A 26,283-nucleotide genomic window follows, 5' to 3' on the forward strand; every position below is an offset into this window, starting at 1 on the left:
GAACGAAGAGTTGCCATTGATAGGTGATGTTATGCGATATGGAAAACTAGATTGAATTTCTTGTTAGGAAAACAGTGTTAAAAACTTTTGAATGTATCATTTTCTAGATGTTTGTACGTTGCAGGATCATTTTTTTTTGAGGGGGGGGGCAAATGACCTTGCTTTTCTGCGCATTCAGCTTAAATTCAGGTAAGAGCAAACGCAACACATAAAGATATTGACCGCAAAAACGTCTTAACCGCCATTTGTAAATATTTCAGAATGAATCTATCAGAATAAAGAAAAATGAAAAACTTTTTAGTAATGCCTTGCTTGTTATAATATAGAACAAGGAATACATTGTATTCTTGAAGTTCAAAAGTCGCATTTCTCATCTTCCTTTCTTTGTTTTTTTAAAGCAGGTTAAGTCGCAAATATCTCAAATTAACACAAAGGAAGTTAACTCGATTTGTTAGTAAACTCTTCTTATGTTATGCATCAATTGTGCACTTCTACTCATGTAAATATCGTGTGTTCAACCTAAAATTTCGTGTGATTTCTGTAAAGTACGGGAAGCAACAAATATACGGCACGACTTTAGAGTTGCATGGTTACGGAGCGGATACAGTACTAGGCTGTTGCGAGTCCGAGCAGCATAGGAACTGGCCGTCTTGATTAAAGGTAGACCGAGCTGAGAGTACACGATCCTCGTTTGGAGTCGGAAATGTGAGAAAAGCGAGTATTGTGCAAACAACGGGAAATGTGTGAAAGTCTCCCGGTGAAATGTGGAAATCTATAAAATTGTAACCTATCATATACAGTATGTGTAAGCATGACGCCGTAAAATGTGCAAACGTTTGATTTGAATTGGAAAACATCAAATATATCCTACAAGCTATTGGACAAATTGTTTACTTCAACAATATTACCATAGATATGATAGATGGTAGATAAAATCTGTGTTGTCAAAACTGCGCGTGAAGCTTTACCATTTTCGGTGTCTTCAAAACTCCTTCTCTTATTCTCTAGAACGAAAACAGATAGAGACATGTTGGTGCTATGAACAAGTACATTGATGACTGCTACATTAGTTGCAAGTTTGCTTATGGCGAATCCAGAGTGCCCTGCACGAGGCGCCTGAAGGGGAGGGGAACCCATTTCGGGGTGATTTGCCAAATTGTCGGCTTCATCTTGAAAACGCAATGCCAGGTTTTCAACGAACTCAGCATGTAACATCCCTGTTATGATAGATGCCAACTTGCTCAAATGGGGCAAATGGGCACCAAGCCTTCTCGGGAAGGGGGTAAAAGCCCTAAATGTTATACATTGTACTTGTAAAGCAAATTTTCTGTAGAATCATACGTGATAAAACATGTATCATATGGATTAAATCAAATGATACATTGATGACTTCAGCTTAAAGTTTATTGTGGCTGATCCGAGGGCCCGGAAGGGAAGGATGAGGAATTGGTTCGAAATTTTCACATTTCACCATGTTCGTAAGAGCCCCATGACAGAATTTCACCAAATTGGCAGGTAGCGTTCTCGGAGTTAATAGAATCTTAATTTGTTCAAAGGAACACCTACTCCAACAGGGCGGGGGGGGGGGGGGGGGTGCAAATCTCAGGAATATGGTACAATATGATGTTTCCTCCCGAAGTGATAACTTTTTGCACTTTGATGTTGTAAATGGTACAATTTGATGCAGTCCCACCGGTTTAATTAAGATAGCAGTATTTAGATGTAGATCATAATTAAATTTGCCTACAATAAAGATATCATGTAAATAAATGTCTTGTCGTTACTTCACAATGGATATCATGAACACTGCCTATTCTGCAATCGATAGAAAAAGCATGAACATGAAGGTGTGGGAGGGGTATATCGCCTCCAACACGAGGTTGATTTTGCATTTTCAGACCAGAAATTCAGTGATCTGGTTCAAACTTTGGGTGTAATAATTGGATTTTTTTCAGCTATAGATAAGAAGAATAAGTCAGGGTCCTTTTTTTAAAGGAAGTATTCACGGAATCACAGCTCTTAATTTCCTCGTGTGCATCAGCACTGTGTAATGAGGTAAAGGGAAAGGACGTGGGAGGGGGATAACCCTCTCACTCCACTCGACGGCGCTTCTGTATTTTTAGAATTAAATAAAAGCCATCTCTGCACACTTTTTGTAGAAGTTACGAAAATTGCCATTTCTCAAAGTGTACTAAGACTATAGAAGGGACCAAGCAATGGGAGGGTGGTGGGATACCCCTGCCATATTCATGGGAGCTTTTTCATTTTTAGAACTGAAATTCAACTATCTGGTGCACACTTTTGTTGGAATGTCTGGATTTTTTGTCAATCAGGGAAGTGTAGCAAGTCTATCGAATGAGACGAAGCAGGAGGATGTTGGATGGAGGTGGGGGGGGGGGGGGGTAAGCCCTATTCCCTCTTCTACACGAGGGAGATTTTGTATTCTCACGATACACACATTTCGTGGCGTATTGGAAAATTGTCACTGTTTAAAGTGTAACCATAGTCATGGGGGGGGGGGGGGGGCGCGAGGGGACGTTGTGGGAGAGGGCTATTCCTAACCCTTCCATTTCGAGGGAAGGATCTCGTAAAAGCGCATTTGGAAATAGTTGGGAAATTGTCAAAAGAAATTGTACTAGTCCTAAATCTAAGAAAGAAGGGAACTAAACGACGAACGAGCTGATTAAAAGGGAGTATTTCCCTTGTACATGCGGCAGTTTTAGGAATTGAAGCGACCACTCTCGTGCACTCAGAATTATTCAGAATTTTTTTTTTTTTTCAAACTGAAAAATGTGCCAAAGCTAGGGAAAGGGGCACAGGCGGGGATAGTGTGGGAGGTAGTACTGCCCCTCCAAAGCAAGAGAGATTTTACATTGCCAGAATTGAAATGCATCTATCTGCCACACACTTTGGGTGAAATATTTGGGCAATTATCCTTACTCTAGGGAGCTGCATCACATTCATACATGCAAGTTTATTTTCCTTTTTTTACTCGCCTTCGAAATCTTGGGGGGGGGGGGTGGGGATGGGGTGAGGGCAAACACCTCGTTTGCCCACCCCACCCCCACCCCCTTCTACCCCGGTGGTACCCTCTATACTTAATCAGGGAAGTGATGTCACCTCCCTGATTTAATATTGTTGAAGTAAATGACTAACCTTTAATGGCAAGGCGTTTATGCCTCTTTCGTATTGTTTGCACAATTTCCGCTTTCTGCACACTGTTGGCTCCCGGATCGAGATACCGTCGTTGCAAACGCATGCGAACATGTTGTCTATAATGTACTGTTGTGTACGCAGCGCATTCACATGGTGGACTCAGCTCAAATTGCCACTACAGCAACGATTAGGCAGCCGGGGGAAAGTTACAGGGAGGAAAATATGAAGTCAATTAGAACGGTTGTTTACTGTTGACTTGTAGAAATAAAATTTAAACTCATAAATCTTTCAATATTATGTGTCAGTTTGTTTTTCTGTATGATGATCACAGAGAATTTGCCCAAATATATTGTATGCCATTCATTTTTTTTCGCTAACCCCTCGCAGCAAAGGTGATTTGAATCTCGTCGCAGCGTTTTAAACGTTTTAGTATAATCAGTTCCTCGAAATCAAAACCTTGCTCAAGGATTGTGATAAAGCTGTATAATGATATCATCATCAAAATCATGACCATCAGACCCAGAGCTCCTGCTTCAGTCTCTGTTTTAATCATCTTGAGGGGAAAAATGATTGCAAATTAAGTATCCAAAAAAAAAAATCACTAATAATACAAATTCGTCAGTTCTGTTCTCTCTTTTTTCCCCGAATACGTTTAAATTCACAGTAAATCAAAGCTCTCGAAAGTTGTATACTCTGAAATTGTTATCAACCACAAAAGATGGCGCCGAAGGACCCAAAATGAACGGTGGAAGATAATGTTGTTATGAACCCATCAATGCCATCAGTGCTATTAGGCAAATTAATTGAAAAGTCGAATAGTAATAAGCTAATCTATCTATCAAGGAGAGACGATCAACGAATAAATCGTTGTGGCACTCGCTCACTCCACGAAAAACATCACAGTCATTACCATCAGCACTGCAATGTTCATTCCTCATTAGAATAAAGCAGCACAGATGACCTGAGAAAGCACAGCTTATGGCACAAAGTACCACGCCATCTACAGGGGACCCAATCACCGTAGAAATGAAGAATGCCCTATTGATATTGTAAATTACAAAATGGGCTTTAGAATCTCTGTTATTTGATTGGTCAATTGTCATGCGTTGAGTTGTTTTTTTTTTTACTGATCCACACTGAGCCATGCGTCCGGTAAAATCCGAACGCTTGCTATGGCTCAAGTCTTGTGTAGTGTTGCAGGTGTTCCGGATGCATGATGGGGAAAATGGTTATTTTTCATAAATTTATGGGCCCATTTTATAACACAAATTATGCACAGGCCTATTTCGTGGATCAGTGAGAATTGGATGCCCTCGTTTAACTTTGGAACAGTCTCAAACCCACTCGCTGCGCTCGTGGGTTTAAACAGTTCCAAAGTTAACCTCGCGCATCCAATTCTCACCGATCCAGTCTGTCCTGTGCATAATTTATATTTGTATACTGATTCATAGGGCACATCCCTGTTAATGTTTTAGGTGACTTTTCGGATGATAATGTAGTGATGCGTCGTATGCATGGCTTTTCGGATGATCAGTACTTAGTTTGAGACATAAGCCATATTCACGCGTATTTCTAGTCGGAGTAAAAATTTATGGCACGGCAATTAAAATTAAAATTAATGCTTATCTCACCACGACCCGTGTGTCCTCACGACTGTCGTGGGAAGAAACTCCAACCATTATGTGCGAGGGTCGGTGTAACTTCCGGAAGTCGTGGAAGTGGTAGCGATTGCTTTTTACCAGTTGCATTTGTCTTCTCCCTTCTTGTTGACGGAAATTTCTGCATGAGCGCTTGCTTCTTCGTCGCGATCGACTAGGTTAGTATTATTGCACCACACGCGCACGTGTACTCGCAAAATGTCAACATTGCGATTTGACCCAGGAAATTTTACCTAGGTTGTACGGCATGTAAGTTTATAGATACTCCGAGGGCTTGTCCGCACGGGCAATTTACTCCGACCGGCTAGTCGTGGTAGCGAGATACTCCTGAGAAAACTCAGGAGTATCTCGTTCGGAGGAAGAGGTCGTGGTAAGTTCCTCCGATCGGAGGAAGTTACCACGACCTTGTTCAGACGGGCACTACTCCGACCTATCCTCCGAAGTTACTCCGACCAAGCTTCCTCCGACCCTTCCTCCGAAGTTGCTCCGACCAAAACTGCCTCCGTCTGAACACAACTTATAGAGCCCAACACTTGGAAAGCGTTCATCCATTTAACTAAATTAATTAATTCACTTGTTCTATTACGATCGCCAAATACCAGGCTTGCAGGCTTGCAGGAAGCTTGGTCGGAGTAACTTCGGAGGAAGGGTCGGAGGAAGCTTGGTCGGAGTAACTTCGGAGGATAGGTCGGAGTAGTGCCCGTCTGAACAAGGTCGTGGTAACTTCCTCCGATCGGAGGAACTTACCACGACCTCTTCCTTCGAATAAGATACTCCTGAGTTTTCTCAGGAGTATCTCGCTACCACGACTAGCCGGTCGGAGTAAATTGGCCGTGCGGACTAGCCTTCGGAGTATCTATGAAGTTACATACCTTACGACCTAGGTAAAAATTCTGGGTCAAATCGCAATGTTGACATTTTGCGAGTACACGTGCGCGTGTAGTGCAATTCTAACCTAATCGATCGCGACGAAGAAGCTGCCGCTCTTGCCAAAATTTCCATCAACAAGAATGGAGAAGACAAATGCCACTGGTAAAAAACAATCGCATGGTCGACGTGCGCGGCCCTGCCACTTCCGGAAGTTACACCGACCCTCGCACATAAATTGGTCGAAGTTTGTTCCCACGACCGTCGTGTGGACAAGGGTCGTGGTAAGATATGCATTAATTTTAATTTTAATTGCCGAGCCATAAATTCTTACTCCGACTAGAAATACGTCTGAACATGGCTATTAACTGCTGTTTATATTATTGTCACATTTTAGTGTAGGCCTTATGTATGTTTCATTAAGCGAAAACGAGGAATGAATGAATGAATGAATGAACAAATAAATAAATAAATAAATATGAAATACATCAATTCATACATAAACAAATAAATGAATAAATGGTATTGGCGCATCTTTCAATACGTTGCATCGTCCCTTTCACCTTATAGAGTAATTACACATAATTCATTGACCCGATGAGAAGTCTACACCTATTTTATCAGTGAACAAGCCAACTTTAAATCAATCCTGCTACCCTGTCCATTAGTTGCCTCAATTCCATTTTAGTGTCTCCATTCCAGTAAATGATAATGGTCTCTGGCAACCTTCTGATCTTTTTGATCTGCCCCCTATTAGATTAGACTACCTATCGGTCGCTAAAAATAACCTGTATTTTACTTTTCTGTTGAAAATCGAAGAAACCTGCCGCACTTTACCAAATATATGCCAACCATATAACTTTTAATGAAAAAAATCCAGATACAAATAAACTGTCTTGAATTACAAGAGGCATCTATCGTGGATTAAAATAACAAAACATGAACTCTTCGGCATCCCGAAGTATTCTACAGTGCCAAGATTTTACTGCATTCACCTAACAGAATCTTAGTTTCCGCCCTCTGTCTAGAAGCTGTTATGGACATGACTTTGAGATGGTTTACTTCGATGTAGCCATCAAAGAAGCACACAAAGTTCATTCGCGTACGCAATGAACGGACCAACAGCCTTCAGTCTTTTCCCAAATAACTGGGAAAGATGGATGGGGGCGCCGTGACAAACAGCGGCATTGATACGATTACTGCTATAACGGAATTGAAACGGTCAGCTCTACACTGAAAATCCAGTATGATATAGGGAGGTAGTCTTACACAGTACGTGTATAGTGGAGTTTCTTTAGTGGAGTTTCTTTTCACGGTGATCCTAGGACAGCGTGAATTGCTTGTACGTTCACTTATTTTTTTTTCCTACCGCTTCCCCTTTATCGATATATATGTTTCTCTCTCTCTCTCTCTCTCTCTCTCTCTCTCCCTCTCTCATCCCTTCCTCTCTCTGCTATTTATGTCTTTGCACCGTATTGATATTATTTCAAGCAAGATGTTTATGATGACACTTTGCATTAGTCTATAAATATAAAGTGAACATTCTTCTCTTGAATCTTGTCTAGTAATCTTTGGGGATTTATTTTGTATTTTTTAGTGTAGGTTAATGTATTTGCTGAGAAAGAAGAGAGACACTGAGAAAAATTCGTTTTTTTCATGTACATTTATATTCATCTGTTTCCACATACATAAAGATTTTTTAATGCCATTTCGTTACACCTCTTTTCACTTCAGATTTGGCTCCACTTTATAACACTGTTTATCTCTCTATCTCTCGTGTATATCAACAACAGTCTTTCTGACAGTATTTTGGGCATACTAGCAAATGCCCAAAAACCCCACACTTTATTGAATGCACTAATAGACATAAACGTACAGATAAGGACACAGGGGTTAGTCTTCATGTTTGAAACATGAGCTCTTCTCTGTTCTCAAGACGTAAGATCTTACGCAAACTTTACACCTACTTTAAACATCGTCTAGTTGAGAACAAACAGCGTAAGGAAACTTAATGGTATGACATGTTTCTGACTTACTTTAATATACAAGTAATTATAGAGCCCAGGACACGTTGTGATCCAGTCTGACAAAAATGAGGTAACTAAAAATCCGTTTATAACGCTTGCAGAGTCCAAAATTGAAAGACACTCATGACAATGTAATAAGAACATCGACGCGATGCAATGAGAATTCGGAACTCCGTTTAAAGAAAGTGGCGAAACAAAAAAAAAACAGAATAAGTTATTGTGTATTTCAGGTTCTAAGTTTTTCTTTTCAGCCGTTATGCGTTTTTTCCATCAGAGTAATTTTGCACCATAACTATTCATGACCTAGCCGACATATAGATTTTTATTGCAGAAGTGGTTCTGATAAATTAAATGTTCCCCTGTATCTGACGTCATCTAGAAATGAAGGTTCATTGACCCTCTTTCTCATCTCTAACTCTGCCCCTAAAGAGTGATGGGCAGAAATTGTTGGCCGGTCACTCGTAGTAGGTGGGCCCTCTGGGCCGATTGTCCAGCACAGTGAAATAAAAAAGAACGTACCATATACCCAACTTATTACCATGACAAGCATCAGAAAGATACCGAGTTGCACGTAACTCAGCACGGTAGCGGGCAGCATGCACGCACCGGCGGCGAACGTGGTAAGAGCTGCCATTGTTATGGCGGCACTGAGGGTCTGAATCGCAAATAACGATCGCTACTGGCGATCCGACGCCGGAGCCTGACGATAAGACACCCCGAAATGGATTGTGAAGTCGACGGAGAGGCCGACGGTGAGGGCAAGAATAATGGACTCAAATATATTTAGCTCCCATCCAAGCAGAACGACAGAGGCAATGACAACGGAGACTGCACAGGTAATTGAAATTATAGCATAGAGCGTGACCAAGATATTGCGGATAGCCACAAATAGAACGCAGCTGGCTACAGCCAGAGACACGCCAACTGAGCGCGGAGTTCCAACGGCGAGACTCCGCTGAAGATCAAAAAAGTACAGCTGCTTCTTCCCAAAGCTTATGAACCATCCCCGGCTTAGTCCCGATGGAGCAGCCTTGAGCCTGTTTTCTACCCAACTGTTTACATCTTTCCAAAACTTGTCCATAGCTGCAAAGTCCTGCGACTCTCTGACATTAGTTTTGAGATAGAAATTCATGGCGACGATGTCGTTATCTGAGTTGAATCTCAGGCCTGGTCTATTGTATTCGCAAGGATATACTTGGCAGCCCAGTTCGTAGAGAGTTATTGCACACTGGTGAAATAAAGAGGGTTCGTAAGGAAATGAAGACTGAAGACAACATGGTGATATATCGGCTCCCGTAAGAGGATTCATACATGGTCCCTCCATAAAACTCCTGAATAAGTCGACAAAGCACACTTCCTCGTCGGGAGACGTAGTATCGTCATGAAATGACGAGTTTCGAAAATCTGCGCAGAAGTGGTACAGCCACTCTTGCGCCTCCGCTGTGGTAGGATCGAATTCGTCGTCCATGACAGTAGAACCCTTGGAGTCAGGATCCCAATGATTCCCGTTGTCAAGGGGCTTGATACCCCAGGTAATCATTGCCGGCATCAGGTCTGCCGCATCGCTCTCGAAGGCAAACATCTTCTCGTATACCTGGTCGTATTGCTCAAGGATGTGACTCATGCGGAAGACTTGAAACTCGGACTGTGAGGGAAGACGCATCCTTGGGGTAATGAAGACGACACAAAACCCCGCCAATCCCAAACCTACCAAGACAGCGATCCACACAACGCGTAGTTTTTCAATGGCTGCTGGCAGGTAGAACTCAAAGAAATTACAGCAAGCTTTTGATAGGTTTTGATAGCACCAGTCACAGGCATAACAAATTGTCCGACCCTTAGACGAGGTGATGGAACTTTCCTTCTCGTGCAGGAAATACTTTTCATGTATCATTACTGAAGCCGGGATCCACGTGACGGTGAAGACAAAATTGACCAAAATGGTGCTCCCTGCGTAGACGGAGAAGCAGCGGACGCTTGTAATCGAGCTGACGATGCCTGCGAAGAGCGCAGCCGATGTCGTAAAGCTCGTCACGAACATGGGCGTGGCAGAATGGCTCAGAGTCTCGCGAAGTATGGCGACGAGATTTTCTCGCGGATTCGGCGTCGCTCGCTTAGAAATCCGCCAGATGTCGACGTAGATGAAGCAGTCGTCCGCTCCGATTCCAACAATGAGCACTGACGTAAGTACGTTGACGTAGGGGGCGAAAGTCACCCTGAATACAGTGTGGTAGAGAAAATGAGCAACCGCCATTGACATGAACATACTCAGGATCGTCATTATAGTGACAAAGAAGGAACCTACATACACCCAAATAATCACGACCACAGCAGCACATCCAAAGCCAATGTAAAGTGAGTCTGATAAAATGTAATCTATAAACAGATCTATTTTAAATCCTGCTCCGATTGCCACTATTCTGATGTCATCGTCATATAAGGAAGGACTGTGCATATGCTCGTCATAAAATTTGCGCGTTTGATTGTTAGAATATTCTAGAGGTGGTAAGGTCATCAGGACAGGTAGGTGAAAGCCACCATGTAGAACCGACGTAACAAACTCGGAAGGCGTGAGAAAATGAAATATTGTGCTAATAGCTGTCGTATGATTGGAACAGGTTTCCGACACATTTCTGCAATCATTGTAGTCTTGCAAGCATCCAGCCATGTACTCCTCTGCACATTCTCGGAGTAGCCTCTTCACAACATTGACGTCATCTTCGTCGATATTCGCGCACGATGCCTTCCCGCTGACGCTTGCAACGAGGTGTCCCAAAGACCACGTTGGACAGCATGTCTCATTCGCATCGCGGAATGCGCATATCTCCTCGTAGCTCGGCTGAATGCGAAACGTCTGCTGGTCGTGGCGACACGCCGCTTTCATGGCGCTCGCGATGAACATATCGCTATCTTCTGAAGTACGGTAGACAATGCGCAGACGATCTGCAACTGAATGGAACGAATAAAAGAAGAGTGATAGGAATGAAACGAAGTCCCTGTCATTTAAACACAGAGAATAAAATTAGTTGAGTTGATTTGATTTGATTGGAATGTCATTGGCTGTCAGTCTGTAATGAAAGTAAGATATGCACGTATTAGATTCGGCTGTTACATCGCTATATCAAACATAAAAAAAGAAGGCAAATTTACGAATCACTGTGCTAATTCCATGGTGTACTTCTTTCATCTTCCGGGACACACTATGAGTTTAGTCGCAAACGATGAAGACTCTCAATGTAATGGCGCCATTGCATAAATACTAAATATGAACTGATTGATATTTCCGTATATGATCTCCGAGTGTTGTGTCTAGGATCAAGTATTCAAAAAGATTTCTTTGACTATTGCTCTTTGTGAATGCACACCCATTTGGTCTGCAAAAACAACAAGGCTGTACTCCCCGCTGTTTGCTTACGACTTATTTTCTCTTGCAGCGAATTATTAAGATGCATATGGTCTGGTATTCCTATCAATATCCTCTTTCGACCTGAAATAAATAGTTGCAAGACTGCTGATTGTATCATCATCTCAATGCTTGACCAGTACTTCTTTTTTTCACCTGATTACATTCCTTCGTTCTTCTTTTGTCTTCTTTTCACTTCAACAATGCGCACGAATGTTCCATCAAGCCTAAATATTGAGTACTTTTCCAAGGTCTAGGAAATTGATGAACCGATCTGCCGTTTTATTTTAACGTGAAAATTTGCTCTAATTTCAATTTAAATCGACCATAACTACAGGTAATAGATATGTTATTCAGTATCAAGACATACACAAATAAATGAGAGAATTAAACAAAGTATCAGTGAAAAAAAAAAACGCGATTGAGTAGATTAATGATAACTTAAGGCTATTATGACGGAGGAGATAGCTAACTTGGAATGACTGTGGTGTGTTGAGTAGACTTTATTCTTAAACAAAGATAGAGGGATGCAAGAGTTTGGTTGCAAAACTTACGCCTTGATCCGCAACCTGGCTCGTCATATTCCACATCACGCAGATGGACATCACGCAGACTGGCGGACTTCCTGCGTCTGATGGAAGCCGATTGTCCAATCGGGGTTGGTCCCGTTTCGCCGATTGGCGCCGATGGATATGGGGAGTACAGCTCCGTCGGTTCAATGAATCGCTCGTAGGCCATCAAACGCCCACTCAGGACAGTGCCCCTGGCTTGGAAACCCTGATTGAGGATAACAAGTAAAAGTTTATTTTATTATGTAGCACGACACGCTTGGCACTACAATGTCTATTTATCAAATTACGTAAGTAGTGTTTCAGTTCAAACTGCCCGAACGAAATTTGAAATTTTCGTGCCATGATAGTCATTTTTTTTTTTCACATTAAGATGATCGTTCGACTAATACCTAATTTCGGCACATTCCTGTACTAGTTTTTCTCTCTCCTGCTTTTTAATCTTGGTTTGTTTCTGTCCTTCTGCTAATGAAGATGATTTTTATTATTCTTCTCTCTTCCTGACACACGAAGCTGCTGACATCCTAACCTTCCCATAAGTGAAATTCTACACCTTATTCAATTTGACTATTATGATTTGAGTCAATGCAAGAACAGAATGGCAGCTCTTTTATCAAAGTCGGACCGAAAGTCAAATTTTCGTCAAATTTTCTATCTGTTTGTAAATATCTGTAAATAAATTGTATTATAATGTAAACAGCACCAGTCTGCAAGAATCTTCAGTCTATTGAAGGAGGCAGACTTAATCAGAAGAAGAAGAAGAAAGTAAGACTGCCAAGATATTTAGAAGTGCTTCCATATTCATGCTTTTACTAAACAGTGCATGATAATAGTCGCCATGGTATATACAAAGTAACTCGGTAACGACGTCATCAACGCGCAATTTTCCCATTGGTCTTTACAAGAAAATGATCCTGAAAATATAGTTTTCGGTCGATGATTCAACAACTGTAACCTCACCCCTGAAATTTATCATTGCTATCTTATTTGCGACACGTTCAATCATTCATACACTGCAAATACAGAAATAATCGATGTTTTATTTCTTGGGGATTTCTTCATATCATATCAAGAAAAGCAATTGAGTGAAGTTTTTGTACAGGTCAGCTGGAGATTTTCAAAAATATGACATGACCTCATGTAATTTGCATAAATTCTGCCCCTCCTACTTTTATACATCACAACTTTGTAAAAACATGCGATACTTTTAGATATAACCCTCTCGAGACCAATGAGCCTGACGTGCAACTGAATCTTAGTCACCTTACTAGTCCAACCTCCTACGCCTGATTCATTAGATTTCAGAAAATGCTGACATCACATTATGAGCATTATCATACCATGCGAACGAATGCAAAGACAAGAGAAACACATCTTGAGAGAAAATAACGAAACGGTCAATCGCGATACAAGGTCAACAGATTATTGATACTTAGGATCCGACAAATTATCACCCTTCACAAAATTCTTTTTAAATATATCTATAATAGATATATGCCATAATGGTTCGATCTGCATCCTAGCAATTTGTCTCTATCAGGCCATTTGCATATACACAATCCTCCTCTGTCGAGTACTATTAGCTCAGGAGAGAGAATAACAGTCAGAGCTTTTACCTTTGATGGATCTTCCAGCGACAGCAGAGGATTTGTGAGGAAACTTGCGACACCGGCGGCAACGACAAGAGCGAAAATTACAAAGATGACCACCGATGGAAACTCAACCAAGAGATGCAAATAACTGTGAAGATAACAAGATGAGAGTAACAAGAACTACTTGTCTGTGACAAGTGGGATCGGAGGGGCGGGCATACACTTGGGTACTGCGAAGCTCGATTCGTGTAATACTTTGAATAATCAGTTGTTAGTTAGAGGTAAGTAGATTATCATAATAAAGAGTCACAAAATCGATTGTAGAAATACCGGAGTGCTGTGCCCAAGATTATAGATATCGTTGTGTGTCGCCATTATTATGTCACTGTTGTGCGTTGTTGTTGCTTTTTTAAACGGATTTCATATGATATCTAACGAAATGACATTAATTTGCATTTAACAATTCAAACAATTTAAACAATTCCTTGACCACAACAGAGCAGATTTCTGTACGACCTTTATACACTTCAGGCTGTAATATTGAAAGATAAAGAAGAGAGGCATATAGTAATACATGCTTTAGATACAGGAACTACTGCAAAGATTACATTGGCTACATTTTGTGTTTTACAAAGGGGGTTAACGTTTGAGTCAGAGATGCATAGGAGAGCTTTTTCCCTTCATATAAGGAATTATGTTATCCTGTGCAATATTCTTAACGTAGCCTTATTAGCGATTAACAGATTACAGTAGCTGTAATAATAGATTTGAATCGTTTCAACTAAAAATTAATACTGAGGGATAAATTTTCCCTGTTGATAACTCCGCCCTAGTTTGTATGCGTTCACCTTCATTTTGAAAACAACATAACTTATGTTTCATGCTTTTTTTCTGTCGAGGCATTGCGAACTGAGAGTTTTAACGATTGACAGCAGGTGAGGTACTTACGCAGAAGCGATGCCGCAGGTGCATCGGCGTCGCTTGCATCGGGCGACATCATCGCCATCGACGTCGTTCACCGTCTCATCCTGGTTGATGGCAAGAAACACAGATATGACGCTATATGTGACTGAATTGAAATCTACAGGTATTGCAGAAGCCCTGCATATAAAATTACAGCTGACAGTATACATTTGCGTGATTAACCCTCGCGGTATACGGCTTAAATATCACCTTCCATTTATGCAATCTAAGAACATTAGGTTCAACTTATAGGTTGAAGATAGAGAAGATAAGTTTAAGATAAGTTAACTTTAACTTTCAAGTTGAACCTATTTTTCTACCGTGTATAGCAAACTTTTCTGACCTTCAAGTGATTATTACATCAGGAATGTATTATTTTTCTCTCTTCATGTTCAAGACATGGTCTGTCGCTGCAAGCTACACTGTAAAAACATCGGTGTTACATTTAACACCATGGGTGTTAAATCTAACACCGATCAAACTTCAATAGAGGACCACACCCACAGGTGTAGAAAATGCACTGTGATGGTGTTGAAAAGTGTTCACCTGACACTTCGTGGTGTTAATTTGACACTGTACTTGGTGTTATTTTGACACTGTACTGGTGTTAATTCAAAAATGACACCACATGGTGTTGATTTGATATTTGTTGGTGTTAATGTGAATGGTTTAACACCCGTCCAGCTTCAATAAGAGACCACATCAGCTGGTGTTACTGTGGTGTAAATTTATTTGCACATTTTTTTCAAAAATCTAGTATTTTAATGTAAAATTCTTGATCGTCTTGTTTAAATTAAAAATCAACAGGAAGTGCAGTTACTAAGAAACTCTTCAAAAAAAAAAAAACAGTTTTATATTTGGAAATGACACCCGGAGGTGTTAATTTAACACCATAAATGAGCACCGAAAATTTAACACCAGCTCGGTGTTCACTATCTAACACCGGACTTTTTGCAGTATATGTGTTGATTATAAACAGAGAAAAATGGACTGTGTGGGTTGGCCTTTGGAGGAGTGATCAAAATATTGGACAGGTTATCATGGGTATGGACCGTAAAAGATTAGAGGAAACCCTCAACACAAACCTGTAGTTGTGTAGACTGGCCTATTTATTTGACCACATTCACTGACAGATCTCATCCAGAGGACATTCAATGCTTCTATTATGATAACAGTCAAACTTGGAAAAAGTGCAGCTTCCCATCTGTCAGCACATTTAGGTATCCAATGCAAAGAAGAAGAGTTGATGAAGTACCCGTCTAAAGTTGGATTACTTTTTTTTATACGCTCTTTACATATTTCATTTTACATATATCTATGTGTATGTGTGTGTGTGTGTGTGTGTGTGTGTGTGTGTGTGTATTCATGATATATTTGCACATTATCTGCAGATGGCAATGATCGTATGGCGATGCTCATATCAATATTTACCTCTTTCGTTCACCTGGACTGAAAGAAAGGAACGATAAATCGATATCATATAATATCAGACCTTTATTTCCCGTATTTTTGTTTGAATCATTGTGTCATTCTCTTTAATATAGATGACACGAATATATTATTGTCTTCCCGGGGCACTTATGCAATATGTTACGGGTGGTATAGTTTATCATTTTGTTTGGCACGACGCTTTGAGAAAACACGAATCTGGTGAATTAACATTCATACGAAATATCAAGATCTTGAAAAGAAATCATTAATCTTATTGAGACGGTATGCAATATCATAGTTCAAGTTCACGAAAAAGAAGAAAAAAAACCATGGATCATTCTATTCATGTGAGTTCATTGTTGATCCTGCTGCGAGGAGAAGTCTAATTAAACTTGCGTACATGTATATGGTAATAGTTTATACCATATCTTTTTTTTTCCCTCAAAACGGTGTCATAATGTTTGTTTGCATATCCTTATCCACATCTTTACGTCGACAAAGATAAGAGACAGAGAAGAAAGAAAAAACATAATTGATTCGGTGACAGTTTTCTCGAAAGGTATGCCAGAGAAATCATTCGAAGAGGATATTCTTTACACCTCTGTGACATCATGAACACTGCGGCTAGAATCTCTCCGCTCTCCCAAAACTCTGAACAAAACTCAGTAACCAGTGAGAGCAAAGTCAATGAAGCACACTGGCGTAAAAAAAGAGAGCAGGTAGAACAATGGCATCGCCATTGATAAAGCTCCGTCGGGCTACCGCTGGTATAAACTAGACCTCCTTTCACCAACCCGAATGGAGCGGAAACGGTTAAAAAGCAATGGCAAGCAAATACATTATTTCGCGTTTATACAAGCGTGTACGCATGCTGTGATGGTGTGTACAGTGTTTGGAAGAGTTTGTATGTGCTTACAAGAGTGTGCTTGCGAGCATGTGTGTGCATGTATGTATGCCTGTATATCTGTAGTAGGCCTATCATTGTATGTATTTACGATGTAAGTAGGCCTATATGAATGTATTTAACGTTGATATCAGGCAGTGACGTAGATTTATGTTGGCAGACAAAATTACTTACATCGCTATAGCAGGGCTCGACACTAACGGTGGCCCGGTGGCCCGGGGCCACCAAAAATGAAAGTCGGGCCACCAAATTTCAAAAAAGGGCAAATTTGGTGGCCCGCCTCGGGCCACCAAAATTTTTTGAAAAGTATGTCAATAACTTCGTAACTTTGTGCGCCGGAAATTAGCAGTTAAATTTGTTTAAAGGATGGATGAAAAGGACTGAATGAATGCCTGAGAGTGAGTGTTCCAAGTTTGTTGAAGTTTATTTATGAGTAGATATGTCCAACCTCTAATTCTTACTATCATAAATCTTAAATATTTGACTCATTTAAAAAAAAACTTTTAATGTTTTTTATTGTGTTTTTTTTTTCGGGACACCAAATTTTTCTCTCGGGCCACCAAAAATTTGGAATTTAGGATTTTGGTGGCCCCATCGGGCCACCAAACAAAAAAGTTAGTGTCGAGCCATGGCTATAGGCAGGCATAATTATGGTTACAGCTATGTGTGTACATCTCTGATATGCATCATGCATGTTGATATCGCAAAGATTTGTGCATCAGGGTATTGTGAAACTATCGCCTCGGAACAGTTCATCAGGTCGTCAAGCATTATCTCTAATGTGTACAATATTTTTAATGTCCTAGAGACTTTTTCATATAACTTGTTGAAAATAATGTCACCGTGGCCTATATGGCGTATTGGCGTAATAATCATTATGTCGTCCTCTACAGTGCATAGGACGTGAATACCTTGAAACACAATCACGTTCGTCGGGAGAAATCAATTTTACATAATTACATTGATGGTGCAGATTGCATCGTGAATCACATAACCTGTTGATGAGCTGCAACTTGAATATTACAGCCTGAAGTAATGATATATTAAGCCAAGATAGCACCCACATCGGCTACATGAAATGACATCACGCGGGGTATCACATTCATTTTACAGAATGTGTGTTACTTTGTATAACTTACCTTATTTGACAGACGGTTATATTTCATGTCTGAGCTGTCGTATACTGCTGCATAGATGATGCATCAAGTCGGATATGGGTGAACGTTACAGGATCATGTCAGGTGGAGACATTCAAGAACTGCTGTCAGCACGCCACAGCCATGCAATCACACCGTGTCACACACATCAGCTTGCCATGTTATGAACTCCTCGTAGTATACCATCACCACGCCTGTGTGCTCAAGTAGAGCGTGTATCTCATTGAGCGTCTGTGGCAACAGTGGTGAGGGAGAAGGCCTATTTTTGCGAGGCTCCGAGCGAGCACAGACTGACGAAGGACAGACGTGGTGAAGGGCTATTGACAATGAGCAATTCGCCTTGTCTGCGATTGAATAGCCTACAGCGAGTATTGACGAGCTTCCTTCTGAGAGAAAGGGGGTTAGGGTCAGCTGGGCTTCATATAGGGGGCGAGGTGATGGAAAACGACTCCTTTCTAAATTGGAGAGGCATATCATTTGGTTGATGTATCAACACTTTTTGTGTCTTTACTTAATCAATCTGAAATAGATCCTAACAGGTTCTACACATTATTTCATTCCTCAAAATCAGTGGTATCTTCACGTCAAAGTTTTACGTTTAAGGAAAACGTTTTTTTTTTTTTTTTTCAGTGACAATGCACGATTACACAATCGCCGTTACAAATGAGCATTACAAATGTAATGTATTATTATCATTATTATGTTTTGTCCAAATCCTGTCTTACCCCCAAAATGCAGCCACTATTCCATGTCAAAAGAAAGGCGATCCGATTTGATAGTGCTTTGACTGCCATGTATTTTTGCTCTCCTGAACATTTGACATTTTTGAGATAGGTCATGTTGGTCTTGTCGAACGAGTGACGATGTATATGTAATATATATGTGTGTGTTACATGTATATGCACACACACGCACAAACACACACATACACACACACGCACAAACACACACATACACACACACACACACATACACACATATATATGTATATATATATATATATATATATATATATATATATATATATATTCATATACATATGTATACACATATATACAAAAACAAGGAGCAATTATTGCCGTCTCTTAGAAATACAACTTTCATATTTAATTTAAATTCTTGCTCGGATGATTTTCATGATAAAGACAAAAAAATAGATTTTAATTTTCAAATGAATTATAAACATGTATGGCCTTTATGGCCTATGTGGCACTGTACCCAATGATCTAATACATTCACTGTGGTTATATAATGATAATAATGTATCGCAAACATTCAGAATTTCATATTTGTCTTCCTACATTTTGTCCTTTGGGTACAAAATAAACATCTTACAAAATGGCAAAGTTTTGGAAAAGAAATATAAACTATTCACTTCCTTTCTCAAAATTGATTTCATTACGACTTACTGTAGTAAAAATCGAAACGTTGATTGATTCCTCTGCTTTGGTTCCAAGAGTATGTGAGATGTATTCATATGAGGCGTCACCATCTTTTTTTCAAGGGGAGGGGGGGGGGGGGAGGTGCGTTTGTATTTCTGGTTGCACTTCCGGGTTTCATCACCTAAGAGCCCGTATTAGCGAGCGGGGATGGTCTGGATGAGGGGGGGGGGGGGGGGGGCGATGTCCCACCTCCGAGACCATGAACATTTAGATTGTGCGCGCATATATGATAAGTAAGTTTTTAAATCATTTTTTTGTAAGGGTCTGACGGGGGTTGCGTTCGCACCAACCACTTCTCCCCCTGGTGACGCCCATGACCTTATCTGCTTTCTGATAGAATGTTGGTGTTTCGAAAGCACCTACTTCGTTTTATCAATAGCAACGAATAATATTTGAATAAACTTATAAAATGAAACAAGAAAAAAAAGTGATATGAAAGAAATATTAACTATTCTTTTAAGTTTGACTGGTCAAAATCCTGACATAGACGTTATTCTCGCTAAAAAATAAAATGTCTTCTGCATGCACATACATGTATACCCTTTAGGCAGGCACATAAAATCAAATGTTACTATATTCAACACAGAGACATGACAATCAAATTACAGAATACGTTAATTGCATACATGCAGCTGCATATATGTTTTACGTAAACGCAGGGACAATAAGTCTATTAGTAGATTTCTTGCATCAATATTATCATGAGAATTGAAAGTATACAATGTGTATCTATCTTCCATACCAAATAGTGTATTTTGTAACACTATTTGTGATTGGTCATGCTCTATTCTAGTCAATATACACTCCAAAAGCATCATTAGCACTCGTGCAATTCTATTCTATCATGGCCTTAGGCTTTGGTGAAATAAAACTGCACTTGACATGCTTGAGTTAATAGTAGCCGGGTTCACACGTACACCAATTAGCGGGATACAAATCTCGAGATTTGCATCGCGATCGTCATCCCAAGAAATCTTGCGCTGGTTCCTCAATTAGCGGGATAATTGGCCCCGCGCTGGTACGTGTGAACGGTCGGGACTAGAATCTCGAGTTTTTATATCCCATCATGCAATGCGCACATCACAACAGCGAGGCCTCTGCGAAGAGGTCCTTCACCTCTTTGGAGCACAACAACAACAGCGCGCGAACCACACCACTGACGCGTAAAAGACAATGGACAAAGGTAAGTGCGCGCAGGCAGTGATAGAGAAGGGCGCAGTGTGACCCAGTTTCCAGGCTTTGCTGTTATCTCTATCGGCAATTAGCGGGATAATTCGGTACGTGTGGACGCTCGCCAAATTAGCGGGATACCGATCGCGATCGCTATCCCGCTAATTTGGTACGTGTGGACGCTCGCAAAAAAACTCGGGATGAGCATCGCGATCGTCATCCCGCTAATTTGTACGTGTGAACCCGGCTAATGTATTTGCCGAGCATAATTATACAGTGCATTCAAGATCATGTAATATTTATAAAATTTATATCATAATGCGCAGTGCTCTCAGCCATTTTTTTTTTTTTACAGACATGATAAAAAAATTATACGCTACGTGCACTCAAAGGTCATTCATATTACAATGGAGTATACATTGTACTAAAAAGAAATAAACATTGACTCTTTATGATATCTCGTTTTCACTTGTAAGGCAAGGTTTATTCACAAATAGGTAACGAAATACTTCTACTGTATACATTCAATTTTGCATAAAGCATTTTTGTTTGGTCTTTCTAGCTAATGTCCCTCACCAGTGAAACTAAAAACTCTGCCAGTTTTTGAATTTTAAGAAGTGCGTAATATACAAGCAGTGTCCCAATGCAGTAGCAATGTGTCTGACTACAGGTAATGCACAACTTTTTTGAGTACAAGGCTTATTTATCAACCCGTTACTTGACATAATTGTAATATGTACCGTCAATATCCATCTCTCTACTCTGACCCCTTCCTCTCATTCCGCTCCCTTCCCCACCCCCCCCCCCCTCTAGCTTTTTCTCTTTTCCTGATTGCATGTACCTCAAGATAGCATACAGTATACTACCACAATAAATAAAATCAAATAACTTTCAAGAATTTTCGTTCAATAGTCATGTCGGTGAAATCATCTCTCCTGAATTTCTGATGATACATAACATAATGAACACACATCCACATTGCACTCTGTACGCATATAAACATTTGATTGCACAATAGAATACACTTGGAAAGCAATCAATAGATTATGCATAATTATGAGTGAATAAAAAAAATCATGTATATATATATATATACATTATATGAAGAGCTTGCTCCCGAAAGGTGCTAAATCCATTGAAAATGATGGATTCAGTGCCTTTTGGAAGCAAGCTCTTCATACAATTATATATACATATATATGAAGGATGGAACAGATTATATACCAAAATTATAAACCAATATTTTGCTTTCGTAAACACACTGTATGGACGTGCAACACTTGAATTGTTGTGTGTGTGTGTGTGTGTGTGTGTGTTGGTACTACAGCGTACATCACTGTTGTTCTTTACCGGAACTTTTGTATCATTCAAGTAAGAACAGACGTAGTCTCAAAATAATTGTATTGTATTGTATTGTATTGTATTTATTCAGACAAATCAAAAACAACATGTCTAGGGGTGCAAAAAAAGGTACGAATACCCATGCATGTCTGCACCCCTGGAGTACATCATCACAAAATTAAACAAATTAAAAATTATGATTGGAACATTGAAATACAAAAATCTAAATACATATAGGTACAAATATAATACAGTTATTGTAAAATGACAATGAAATCAAACTCTGGCCTTCTGAACAGCAATATATTGCACAAAAAATGGGTAACCAGGATAAAATGTAAATAAGTGATATCGCAAGAGAGGAATAATCATCTAAGACAACAAACCATATTGCAGGGTATACTAGCGGAATATTAAAACATGGACGAATACATTAAAAAAAAAAAGTCTATATCATAGTATATGCACATTAATATTGCACCGGACAGAGTAAGGTTAAAATTCATCAAATGAGACTTATATGATATACATGATACATTGTAGGATGAATTCACATACATAAAAACTGTCTTAATAAATATTTAAAGCGAGAAAGAGATGTACTGGCTACAATGTTACTTGGCAATGAATTCCATTCTTGTGAAGTCTTGAGATAAAAAGAACATTTGAAATAATCAGTTCTTGCAAACGGGATATATACTTTCTTATTATGATCATTTCTACCAAATCTGTTCTCTCGTGTAATTCTTTGTTGTCCAGTATTCACTATATCATTTATCATTTTGTAAAACATTATAAGTCTGAAATACTTACGTCTTGTAATTAATTTCGAGAAATGTATCTTTTGCAACAACGTATCATAACCTGTTTCCCAGTCACGAAACAATAATCTAACAAACCTCTTCTGAACACGCTCAAGTATGTTAATGTGAGATAATCTGTATGGATCCCATGCAGCAGCACAATATTCTAAACATGGACGTATAAGAGAATTATATAAACTGATTAAAACATGTGAGGGACAATGTAAAAAATTCCTTTTTATGACACCAATAATTTTATTACATTTAACATACGTTTCATTACAATGATCGTTCCAGTTGAGTGTTTCATTGATAATTATTCCTAGATATTTTTCTGAATGAGTTATACTTAATTTCTTTTCACATAAAACATAATCATAATCATATTTTGTTCTTTTCCGTGACATTTTCATAATCTTACATTTATTAACATTAAAGTCAAGATGCCATGTCTTAGACCATATACCCAAAGCATCAAGATCTCCTTGTAAATCGTCACAGTCTTCAAGTGAATTAATACACCTATACAAAATGCAATCGTCTGCATAAAGACGAATATTGGAAGATATATCATTAGTAATATCATTTATGAAACATAAAAACAAAATCGGACCAAGGATGGTTCCCTGCGGGACACCAGACTTAACATCAACCCAGTCGGCACATTCCCCGTTGAGCACAACCCTCTGCTCTCTATGTTCTAGAAAATTCATGATCCATTTCAAATTGGAGTTTACTACACCGTACCTTTGTAATTTAATTTCTAAAAGACTGTGCGGAACACTATCAAACGCCTTGGCGAAATCTAAAAAGACGATATCCACTTGGGAGCCTGAGTCCATCGCACTTGACCAATCGTGAATAGCTTCGATCAATTGTGTCTCACATGAGCGCTTTTCACGGAAACCGTGCTGACCGTCACACAATATATTGTTCACTGACAGGTGATTAACAAGTCGACGACATACAATCTTTTCAAGTAATTTGCACACAATAGAAGTCATAGAAATTGGACGATAATTATTTGGGTCGTTTTTCTCACCTTTCTTAAATATAGGGCAAATGTTAGCTCTTCGCCAGTCAACGGGCAGCTTTCCCGAGGACAAAGATTCATTGAATAATTTACATAAGGAACTGGCTAATTGTTCAGACCCTTCTTTCAATATTTTTGCTGGCAAGCCGTCTGGTCCTTGGGATTTACTGACATCAATATTCTGTAATAATTTACGCACTTCAGCGACATCACAAACAATATTTTCCATGACTGGAACACAAGAAAACAAATCGTTCAGTCGGGGATGAGTAAACTGGGAATCATTGAATGTAAACTGAAACTGTGTATTTAAAATATGTGCAATCATTTTGTCATCTGTTACGTGAGTTCCGTTTACTACCAAAGATGATATCGTCTTTGTTCAATCTTCTTTGATTTAACAAACTTCCAAAATCTTTTCGGATTTTGCTTTATATCCTCACATAAGGTATTACACATATAATTCTTATATTTTTGTTTCAACAATTTCTTAGCTTCCCGTCTTATTTGTGAAAATTTTTCACGGTCATTCTTAGCGTTCGTTGTTTTAGCAATATCATATAACTTCTTACGTTTTTTAAGTATTTTCTTCACTTCTTTATCAATCCATGGTACGTAAGAACCAATAGTTACATTGCGTTTAGGTATATTTTTCTCAACTGCATCTAGTAGACTACTCTTCCATATTTTCCAATCGGACTCAATGTCATTACATGATTTACCGTGCATTTGCGATTGTAACAGATCATTTCTATAAGAATCAAAGTTAGCTCTTGAGTAAAGATAAATCATCCTACGATTCTGATTCATTATCTGTGTGTTACAAAGAATCTTAAAAACAATAGCATCATGATCACTTATACCTGAAATAATTTTCACATCACTTATCATAGTTGGATCAGTTGAAAATAACAAATCTAGTGTATTACTAGATGTTATTGTAATTCTGGTTGGTTCCGAGATGTGTTGATAAAAAGAATTCATTTCTATTATATGTAACATTTGATCAGTCAACTGAGAATTGTCCAAATCAGTAACAAACCCGTCTGACCACTTTAACTGTGGGAGATTAAAATCTCCTGTCAGAATAATTTGCTTATTTCTCTTACCATTTTCGGTTATATGTGACAGAGATTTTTCTAATTCATACATATTGATCATACAACTATTTGGTGGTCTGTAGAATACACCTAAAAACAACGATTTCTTATTTGGAGAAGACATTTCACACCAGAGTATTTCACAATTTGTTTCTAAATCTTGGCGATGCGTTACACATATCTCTTGCTTATGAGCAATAAGTACACCACCACCATGTCTATTTCTATCTTTCCTTAACACGCTGTAATTTTGTGGAAAAATCTCAGCTGATATAACGTCACACCCCAAGTGCGTCTCAGTACAAAACATAACATCGGGATTTTCAATTTCTATGATTGCCTGTAATTCTTCCATCTTATTAACAACACTTCTCACATTCAAAGATATACATTTCAAGGTTTGATCAACATTATATCTACACTTATCAGAACTAAAACATTTCATACTTTTATCTGTTCTGCCTGTCTCTCTGTCTTTACCCTCATGCCGTGCATAGCATGACCCATGAACAGTCTGACGGGCACTCTCTTCTTGGCCGACAATCTAGAATGGACAAAGTTTCGCTTTGTGTCCATATTGCATACATCGACTACACTGAAGTTGCATACCATGGCGACATGACTGCGACCTGTGATTGGGCTCTCCGCAATTTTGACAGCCGAGCGGGACTCCATGGTAGCTGGGATACAACTGAAGGGGTGGGGCACGGAGCACTGATGCGTACGATGGTCTGTCGAGAGCGTAACTGTAAGGGATGCGTTGGATGTCGGTATTTGTGCGCTTTTGGAGTGGCCGGGTGGGATGGTACACGCGAGACGTCGTGGGGTGGGGTGGCTGGTTGAGGTGATACATGTGATGGTTGGATGGGCCGTGGGGAGGAGGACCTTGGGGAGGCGGGTGGGAATCGAACTGTTGCTGTCGGAGGGGTAGGTTGGGTTGAGGATAGTATGGATGCGAGCTCGGTTGACTGGGAGGTCCGTTGCCGAGTGGGGGCGTGGTTGTTGCTGTGGCGAGATGGCGGCTGGGGGGTGGTTGACGATTTGGGGGCATCTGACGAGAAGTTGACGGATTTTGATGGAGACTTTGTTTATCTGTTCGTAGGGTTCCTGGAGGTGTCGGTGGTTCACTTGAGGGGGGTGCAGTTCGGGGTGCGGCTGATGCAGAAGCCTTGGGGATGTCCAACAGGGCATCAATGGCGTGCTGCACTTTACGTAACTCCATTGTTAGGTCGTCGACTCTTTGAGGCAGGCATTTGCATTTCATACAAAGAGGGCCAGAAGAGTCACGGGGAAGGGCGCACAGTTGACAAAGGCGATCTCTCGGCTGGTGAACTGAACTATTGTGAGACGACTGGTCGCTGGCAGTAGAAATGTCATTGTCCTTCTCAAGTACAATGCGGGTGCGGGTGAGGACAAAATGGCGGACTATAACCGGATTTAGCTCAGGGTATATCGCACCCAAGTCCTTTTCGATGAGGTTGTCCTCAAGGTCGGTGTCGGTCTCGATATTGAGAAGGCGTGATAGGCATATTATTTCCAGTGCCTTTCTGGTACTTTGGACAGTTACACCCTTTGGTAGTTTAAAGGAAAAGTTGCCAGATCCTGGTATCCCCTTGTACTTGTTTGATTTAGGGCCGGACACCATGGTTTCAGTTTACTGGAACGTA

General features: G+C 39.9%; 1 pseudogene; it reads right to left on the reverse strand.

The window, feature by feature from the left end:
- Window positions 1-8,030: 8,030 nt before the first annotated feature.
- LOC139735451 (protein dispatched homolog 1-like) lies at window positions 8,031-26,261 on the reverse strand (annotated as a pseudogene).
- Between the last annotated feature and the right edge of the window lie 22 nt (window positions 26,262-26,283).

Source organism: Diadema antillarum, unplaced genomic scaffold (genome assembly GCF_040938485.1).
Source record: "Diadema antillarum isolate AM-2024a unplaced genomic scaffold, OU_Dant_1.0 seq00000580_RagTag, whole genome shotgun sequence".
Taxonomy (NCBI): domain Eukaryota; kingdom Metazoa; phylum Echinodermata; class Echinoidea; order Diadematoida; family Diadematidae; genus Diadema; species Diadema antillarum.